General features: G+C 31.1%; 1 long non-coding RNA gene across 9 annotated transcripts in view; it reads left to right on the top strand.

Moving 5' to 3' along the window:
- The window catches only part of LOC134715196 (uncharacterized), an 18808-nt gene extending 12565 nt beyond the window's left edge, over positions 1-6243 (top strand). For 6 of the 9 annotated variants that reach the window (XR_010106622.1, XR_010106627.1, XR_010106628.1 and 3 more), the window contains exons 12-17: positions 698-766; positions 1530-2152; positions 2899-2967; positions 3731-4353; positions 5100-5168; positions 5932-6243. This is a non-coding gene — a long non-coding RNA (uncharacterized LOC134715196). Of the gene's footprint in view, positions 1-697; positions 767-1529; positions 2385-2898; positions 2968-3730; positions 4586-5099; positions 5169-5931 lie in introns of all 9 variants that reach the window. The other 3 variants (XR_010106625.1, XR_010106626.1, XR_010106623.1) reach the window with 3 other exon arrangements.
- Positions 6244-9055: the final 2812 nt, after the last annotated feature.

The following is a 9055-nucleotide window of genomic DNA, read 5'->3' as shown; positions in this document are numbered from 1 at the left end:
ATATTATTGATAAAGAACAGCAAAAATTCAATAAAATTTTCACTTTTAAATGCATTACTGGCACGGGGCTGAACACTTTTTTTAGGCACAGTCATAACTTTGTTTACCCCCGAGAGATCCGAAATGAATTGTTTATTCAATTGAAAAAGGCAAGAAAAAACTTACATGTAATATAAATAAATTGTAAGTAAACATGACACAATATAGTCTTTGTTATGCAATTATCACTCTGGTCTACAGGAATAGCTTATAATCAAGGGAGATAACACACTTCACACGAGTAAAGTGAGATACATCATACATGTGCTTTTATCCGATGATTTGACCCTGGTCAGTAGATATCATATGCAAATAAACAGAAAAAAACATGTACATGTATTAAGAAAATCACGAATTACTATTGTTAATGCACACGAGCAAAACACCAGATATTGTCATTTCTCAGTGAAAAAGGGGGAGGGTCAAACCTTCTTGAACACAATATTGCTATTCAACTACATGTATTAAGCTAGTTAGCTACTACTCATTGCTTCTAATATAAACAGTTTAAATGAAGGTGGCTAAGCCACAAGGGAGAAGCATTTTTCTTTCTTTGTGATAAAATTTTCAAGAATTAGATTTTTCTCTCTCAATAATACTTATGTATTTAAATTAAATGATAACACAGTTTGAGTTAATTTTTTTTGTCTTATTTCAGTTCCAGACATATCATTACTTTTAAATATGAGATGACAAACTAAAGGTTTTAAAAAGTCCTGAATAACTGGTAAGCATTTTGATTTATTAGGTAAGCTCTAAATTATTTATTTATGGTATTTGTGCAAATGAAATTACAGTCGGTATGTTAAAAATATGCTTATATGAAAACTGTTGCTATGGTCTTGCTATTAAATGAAAAGGCTTGGTTACTGGTCTTTTCGACTCAACATTTTGAGTTAAATCTTGCGTCAACTGATTCTCATGTAACACTGCAAACTCTATTTAGCACTATTTTGATCTGTCATTATTTAATGACGCCATAATACGTGTGATGTCACAATGTTTCCTTTAATACCTCATGTGGATTTCTCACTGATAAAGGGTTTTCACTGAAATACATGTAAAAAGCCTTTTTTCTCAAATAGAATTATGTGAATGGACAAGTTTTGAAAATTTGCACTTCATTGCACTCTAATTACATAATAAGAATGACTTTCCCAGTAGTTTTGAGGGGTTTCCACAGTATTATATACCAGATGTCCACTAGTAAGAATAGTTATTTTGCTGTTTTTTTTTTATATGAAATCTACATTTTTGCATAATTTCTCTGTCAAAATGCACTTTAAGACACAAGAAAATGTTATAGAATGCTTTAATAGGGTCTGTGTATTGTTATTTAAGGTTATCATCAGAAGTTTTGTCCTTGTTTTGACTAGTAAAGGTATACTGGAAGAAATTAATTATACATGCACGTTGTATTAAAAATAAATGAATATAGCGATAAAAGTGTCATTGCCATATAGTGCTGAAATGACTTTATTTTTTTTCAGAAATGGACAAAAATACACAGATTTATTCAGAATGTCATACCGATGAAGATCACCTAAAAATATTTGGAAAAATCAGAACTATGGATTTCAATATGGGACAATACCCCTAATGCGCCTTGAAATGAGGAACACAAAAGTCACGTGTAAACAAAAAATCTCTGTGTAGTGATATTTGACACATTTCTATGATAAACAAATAACTGAGCTGAACCATTAGTGTTAATTTAGAAAATAAGGGAACACAGAATAAATGTGTAAAAACCATGGAGCTATGAAATGTGTTCAAAGTATTAAAATTTCAAAGAACTTATAGTGTTAAAATTGGGATTTTTTACCATGAGGAGCGACATCGCAAAAGGATACTCGGGGTTTGCTAAATTACGGAAAAATGAATCACACTTCGTACCCCGAAAATTTAACCACATATGTAAAAATGTCTCAGCTTCGAAACAAGCCATCATACATATACAAGTTTACGATATGGGCTGAGCAACAGAAGAAAACGTTACCATTACGGCCTATGGAATAACAATTGCGCATATTGCCCCATCGTGTGAGACAGGATCCAGAGATGTCTTAAGCTAATTTCACCTTATACACCACAGAAAATTGTTAAAATGATGGTTAGTAGTTTTTTATTTATACCTAGTTATCATAAATGATTTCAGATAAATATTATTGATAAAGAACAGCAAAAATTCAATAAAATTTTCACTTTTAAATGCATTACTGGCACGGGGCTGAACACTTTTTTTAGGCACAGTCATAACTTTGTTTACCCCCGAGAGATCCGAAATGAATTGTTTATTCAATTGAAAAAGGCAAGAAAAAACTTACATGTAATATAAATAAATTGTAAGTAAACATGACACAATATAGTCTTTGTTATGCAATTATCACTCTGGTCTACAGGAATAGCTTATAATCAAGGGAGATAACACACTTCACACGAGTAAAGTGAGATACATCATACATGTGCTTTTATCCGATGATTTGACCCTGGTCAGTAGATATCATATGCAAATAAACAGAAAAAAACATGTACATGTATTAAGAAAATCACGAATTACTATTGTTAATGCACACGAGCAAAACACCAGATATTGTCATTTCTCAGTGAAAAAGGGGGAGGGTCAAACCTTCTTGAACACAATATTGCTATTCAACTACATGTATTAAGCTAGTTAGCTACTACTCATTGCTTCTAATATAAACAGTTTAAATGAAGGTGGCTAAGCCACAAGGGAGAAGCATTTTTCTTTCTTTGTGATAAAATTTTCAAGAATTAGATTTTTCTCTCTCAATAATACTTATGTATTTAAATTAAATGATAACACAGTTTGAGTTAATTTTTTTTGTCTTATTTCAGTTCCAGACATATCATTACTTTTAAATATGAGATGACAAACTAAAGGTTTTAAAAAGTCCTGAATAACTGGTAAGCATTTTGATTTATTAGGTAAGCTCTAAATTATTTATTTATGGTATTTGTGCAAATGAAATTACAGTCGGTATGTTAAAAATATGCTTATATGAAAACTGTTGCTATGGTCTTGCTATTAAATGAAAAGGCTTGGTTACTGGTCTTTTCGACTCAACATTTTGAGTTAAATCTTGCGTCAACTGATTCTCATGTAACACTGCAAACTCTATTTAGCACTATTTTGATCTGTCATTATTTAATGACGCCATAATACGTGTGATGTCACAATGTTTCCTTTAATACCTCATGTGGATTTCTCACTGATAAAGGGTTTTCACTGAAATACATGTAAAAAGCCTTTTTTCTCAAATAGAATTATGTGAATGGACAAGTTTTGAAAATTTGCACTTCATTGCACTCTAATTACATAATAAGAATGACTTTCCCAGTAGTTTTGAGGGGTTTCCACAGTATTATATACCAGATGTCCACTAGTAAGAATAGTTATTTTGCTGTTTTTTTTTTATATGAAATCTACATTTTTGCATAATTTCTCTGTCAAAATGCACTTTAAGACACAAGAAAATGTTATAGAATGCTTTAATAGGGTCTGTGTATTGTTATTTAAGGTTATCATCAGAAGTTTTGTCCTTGTTTTGACTAGTAAAGGTATACTGGAAGAAATTAATTATACATGCACGTTGTATTAAAAATAAATGAATATAGCGATAAAAGTGTCATTGCCATATAGTGCTGAAATGACTTTATTTTTTTTCAGAAATGGACAAAAATACACAGATTTATTCAGAATGTCATACCGATGAAGATCACCTAAAAATATTTGGAAAAATCAGAACTATGGATTTCAATATGGGACAATACCCCTAATGCGCCTTGAAATGAGGAACACAAAAGTCACGTGTAAACAAAAAATCTCTGTGTAGTGATATTTGACACATTTCTATGATAAACAAATAACTGAGCTGAACCATTAGTGTTAATTTAGAAAATAAGGGAACACAGAATAAATGTGTAAAAACCATGGAGCTATGAAATGTGTTCAAAGTATTAAAATTTCAAAGAACTTATAGTGTTAAAATTGGGATTTTTTACCATGAGGAGCGACATCGCAAAAGGATACTCGGGGTTTGCTAAATTACGGAAAAATGAATCACACTTCGTACCCCGAAAATTTAACCACATATGTAAAAATGTCTCAGCTTCGAAACAAGCCATCATACATATACAAGTTTACGATATGGGCTGAGCAACAGAAGAAAACGTTACCATTACGGCCTATGGAATAACAATTGCGCATATTGCCCCATCGTGTGAGACAGGATCCAGAGATGTCTTAAGCTAATTTCACCTTATACACCACAGAAAATTGTTAAAATGATGGTTAGTAGTTTTTTATTTATACCTAGTTATCATAAATGATTTCAGATAAATATTATTGATAAAGAACAGCAAAAATTCAATAAAATTTTCACTTTTAAATGCATTACTGGCACGGGGCTGAACACTTTTTTTAGGCACAGTCATAACTTTGTTTACCCCCGAGAGATCCGAAATGAATTGTTTATTCAATTGAAAAAGGCAAGAAAAAACTTACATGTAATATAAATAAATTGTAAGTAAACATGACACAATATAGTCTTTGTTATGCAATTATCACTCTGGTCTACAGGAATAGCTTATAATCAAGGGAGATAACACACTTCACACGAGTAAAGTGAGATACATCATACATGTGCTTTTATCCGATGATTTGACCCTGGTCAGTAGATATCATATGCAAATAAACAGAAAAAAACATGTACATGTATTAAGAAAATCACGAATTACTATTGTTAATGCACACGAGCAAAACACCAGATATTGTCATTTCTCAGTGAAAAAGGGGGAGGGTCAAACCTTCTTGAACACAATATTGCTATTCAACTACATGTATTAAGCTAGTTAGCTACTACTCATTGCTTCTAATATAAACAGTTTAAATGAAGGTGGCTAAGCCACAAGGGAGAAGCATTTTTCTTTCTTTGTGATAAAATTTTCAAGAATTAGATTTTTCTCTCTCAATAATACTTATGTATTTAAATTAAATGATAACACAGTTTGAGTTAATTTTTTTTGTCTTATTTCAGTTCCAGACATATCATTACTTTTAAATATGAGATGACAAACTAAAGGTTTTAAAAAGTCCTGAATAACTGGTAAGCATTTTGATTTATTAGGTAAGCTCTAAATTATTTATTTATGGTATTTGTGCAAATGAAATTACAGTCGGTATGTTAAAAATATGCTTATATGAAAACTGTTGCTATGGTCTTGCTATTAAATGAAAAGGCTTGGTTACTGGTCTTTTCGACTCAACATTTTGAGTTAAATCTTGCGTCAACTGATTCTCATGTAACACTGCAAACTCTATTTAGCACTATTTTGATCTGTCATTATTTAATGACGCCATAATACGTGTGATGTCACAATGTTTCCTTTAATACCTCATGTGGATTTCTCACTGATAAAGGGTTTTCACTGAAATACATGTAAAAAGCCTTTTTTCTCAAATAGAATTATGTGAATGGACAAGTTTTGAAAATTTGCACTTCATTGCACTCTAATTACATAATAAGAATGACTTTCCCAGTAGTTTTGAGGGGTTTCCACAGTATTATATACCAGATGTCCACTAGTAAGAATAGTTATTTTGCTGTTTTTTTTTTATATGAAATCTACATTTTTGCATAATTTCTCTGTCAAAATGCACTTTAAGACACAAGAAAATGTTATAGAATGCTTTAATAGGGTCTGTGTATTGTTATTTAAGGTTATCATCAGAAGTTTTGTCCTTGTTTTGACTAGTAAAGGTATACTGGAAGAAATTAATTATACATGCACGTTGTATTAAAAATAAATGAATATAGCGATAAAAGTGTCATTGCCATATAGTGCTGAAATGACTTTATTTTTTTTCAGAAATGGACAAAAATACACAGATTTATTCAGAATGTCATACCGATGAAGATCACCTAAAAATATTTGGAAAAATCAGAACTATGGATTTCAATATGGGACAATACCCCTAATGCGCCTTGAAATGAGGAACACAAAAGTCACGTGTAAACAAAAAATCTCTGTGTAGTGATATTTGACACATTTCTATGATAAACAAATAACTGAGCTGAACCATTAGTGTTAATTTAGAAAATAAGGGAACACAGAATAAATGTGTAAAAACCATGGAGCTATGAAATGTGTTCAAAGTATTAAAATTTCAAAGAACTTATAGTGTTAAAATTGGGATTTTTTACCATGAGGAGCGACATCGCAAAAGGATACTCGGGGTTTGCTAAATTACGGAAAAATGAATCACACTTCGTACCCCGAAAATTTAACCACATATGTAAAAATGTCTCAGCTTCGAAACAAGCCATCATACATATACAAGTTTACGATATGGGCTGAGCAACAGAAGAAAACGTTACCATTACGGCCTATGGAATAACAATTGCGCATATTGCCCCAGATATAGGAAGATGTGGTGTGAGTGCCAATGAGACAACTCTCCATCCAAATAAAAATAAAACAAAAAAAAAAACATACATACAAGTATCTGTATTATTTTTGCTCATAAAACAAACACGTAATTGTATTACTTTTTCTCATATAACTGTACAAGCATCTGTAGTACTTTTGCTCATATTACCATACAAGTATCTGTATTACTTTTGCTCACATCACCACACAAATATCTGTATTACTTTTGCTCATATCACCACACACTTATCTGCATTACTTTTGCTCATATAACCATATAAGTATCTATTAATTTTGCTCATATAACCATACAAGTATCTGTATAAATTTTGCTCATATAACCATACAAGTATCTGCATTGTTTTTGCTCACATATCTATACAAGTATCTGCATTAATTTTGCTCATATAACCATACAAGTATCAGTATAACTTTTTAAAATCAACATGGTGATCAGTTAGATGAAACTTAAAATAACAATAAATGGGAATGTGTCCATAGGGACACAGATGATGCCCCAAACTAGCATATAACTTTATAACAGGGCATAACTTAAAAACAGTTAAAGTGATGCTATCAAAATTTGAACTTAAACTGAGTTTTGCAGTTAAAAGCATTATATAAACATTTCACAACATTAAACGAGACTAATTTTAGAGAACAGAGACCAAATAACTCTAGAACGGTTAAAATGAAGCCACAAAATTCAAATTGAATCTGTGTTTTGTGGAAATGAGCATTGAGTAAAAGTTTCATAAAATTTGGTCGAGACAAACTTAAGTTAGAGAAAGGAAACCAATTTTTTGACATATGGACAGACTTAAACAGACACGGGTAAAACTTAATGCCCCATCTGCTACTGTGGGGGCATAAAAATTTGAGAATTTTTTTATTAAAGTTTCATCTAACTGATCACCATGTTGATTTTAAAAAGTTATACTGATACTTGTATGGTTATATGAGCAAAATTAATGCAGATACTTGTATAGATATGTGAGCAAAAACAATGCAGATACTTGTATGGTTATATGAGCAAAATTTATACAGCCAGTGGGAAATATTTCATCCATACTGAACACATTGAAATGATTAATTCACTATCAATACAAGCAACTTGAAAGAAATACAACAGCTATTCAAATATCCTGTTTTTAGCTCACCTGCCCTGAAAGGTCAAGAGCTTTTCTCATCACTTGGCGTCCAGCGTTGATAAACATTTACAAAAATTTCTCCTCTGAAACTACTGGGCAAAATTTAACCAAACTTGGCCACAATCATCATTGGGGTACCTAGTTTGAAAAATACGTCTGATTACCTAGCTAACCAATCAAGATGGTCGCCATGGCCAAAAATAGAACATAGGGGTAAAATGTAGAATTTGGTTTATATCTCAAAAACCAAAGCATTAAGAGCAAATCTGAGGGTAAAATTGTTTTCAATAGTTCAACATCTATCTGCCCTGAAATTTTCAGACAAATGTTGGGTTGCTGCCCTGAATAAGTAATTTTAATGAAATTTTGCAGTTTTTGGTTATTAGCTTAAATATTATTATAGATAGAAATAAACTGTAAACAGCAATAATGTTCAGCAAAGTAAGATTTACAAATAATTCAACATGACCAAAATTTTCAGTTCACCCTTCTAGGAGTTATTGCCCTTTACAGTCAATTTTTAACCATTTTTCTAAATTTTAGTAATCTTAAAAAAATCATCTCTTTTAAAACTACTAGGCTAAATTTAACCAAACTTGGCCACAATCATCATTGGGGTATCATGTTTTGAAAAAATTGTCATATAACCCAGCCAACCAACCGAGATGGCCGCCATGGCTAAAAATAGAACATAGGGGTAAAATGTAGATTTTGGCATATATCTCTGAAACCAAAGCATTTAAAGCAAATCTACCTGCCCTGAATTTTACAGACAAATTGAACAACTCCTTGGGTTGCTGCCCCCAAATTAGAAATTTTAAAGAAATTTTGCAGATTTTGGTTATCTTGAATATTATTATAGATAGTATCATACTAAGATAGAGATGAACTGTAAACAGTAATAATGTTCAACAAAGTAAGATCTACAAATAAGTGAACATGACCAAATGGTCAATTGACCCCTTAAACAGGAGTTATTGCCCTTTATAGTCAATTTTAAACAATTTTCAAACATTTTTGTAAAATTTTACAAAATATTTTCCACTGTAATAACTGAGCCAAATTCTTTATAGAAAGAGAGAGATAAGAGCCTCTTTTTTTTTTTTTTTTTTTTTTTTTTTAGGTAGGATGAAATGTTAAATCCAGATATTGCTACAGACAAAACATTTCAATGAATATTTGTTAGTTGTTCAGAATTACAAACCTTTCTTCTCATGTAATATGTAGATTGTTTTGAAATAATTAGGTGATGTATCTTTATTTTTCAAAGAAGTGTTATTCCTATTACTACCACTTGTAGCTACAGGGAAAGATGGTTGAAATTCAGAATGCTAACATAAACCCCTTGGGTACTATAATAAGCTAAGGGGTGAAACTATCTACATTTATAAGATACAGAAATAACTTCTTAA

This window comes from Mytilus trossulus, chromosome 4, assembly GCF_036588685.1.
Source record: "Mytilus trossulus isolate FHL-02 chromosome 4, PNRI_Mtr1.1.1.hap1, whole genome shotgun sequence".
Taxonomy (NCBI): Eukaryota; Metazoa; Mollusca; class Bivalvia; order Mytilida; family Mytilidae; genus Mytilus; species Mytilus trossulus.
Note: the sequence above shows the minus strand (reverse complement) of the source record. Positions and strands in the feature narration are given on the sequence as shown.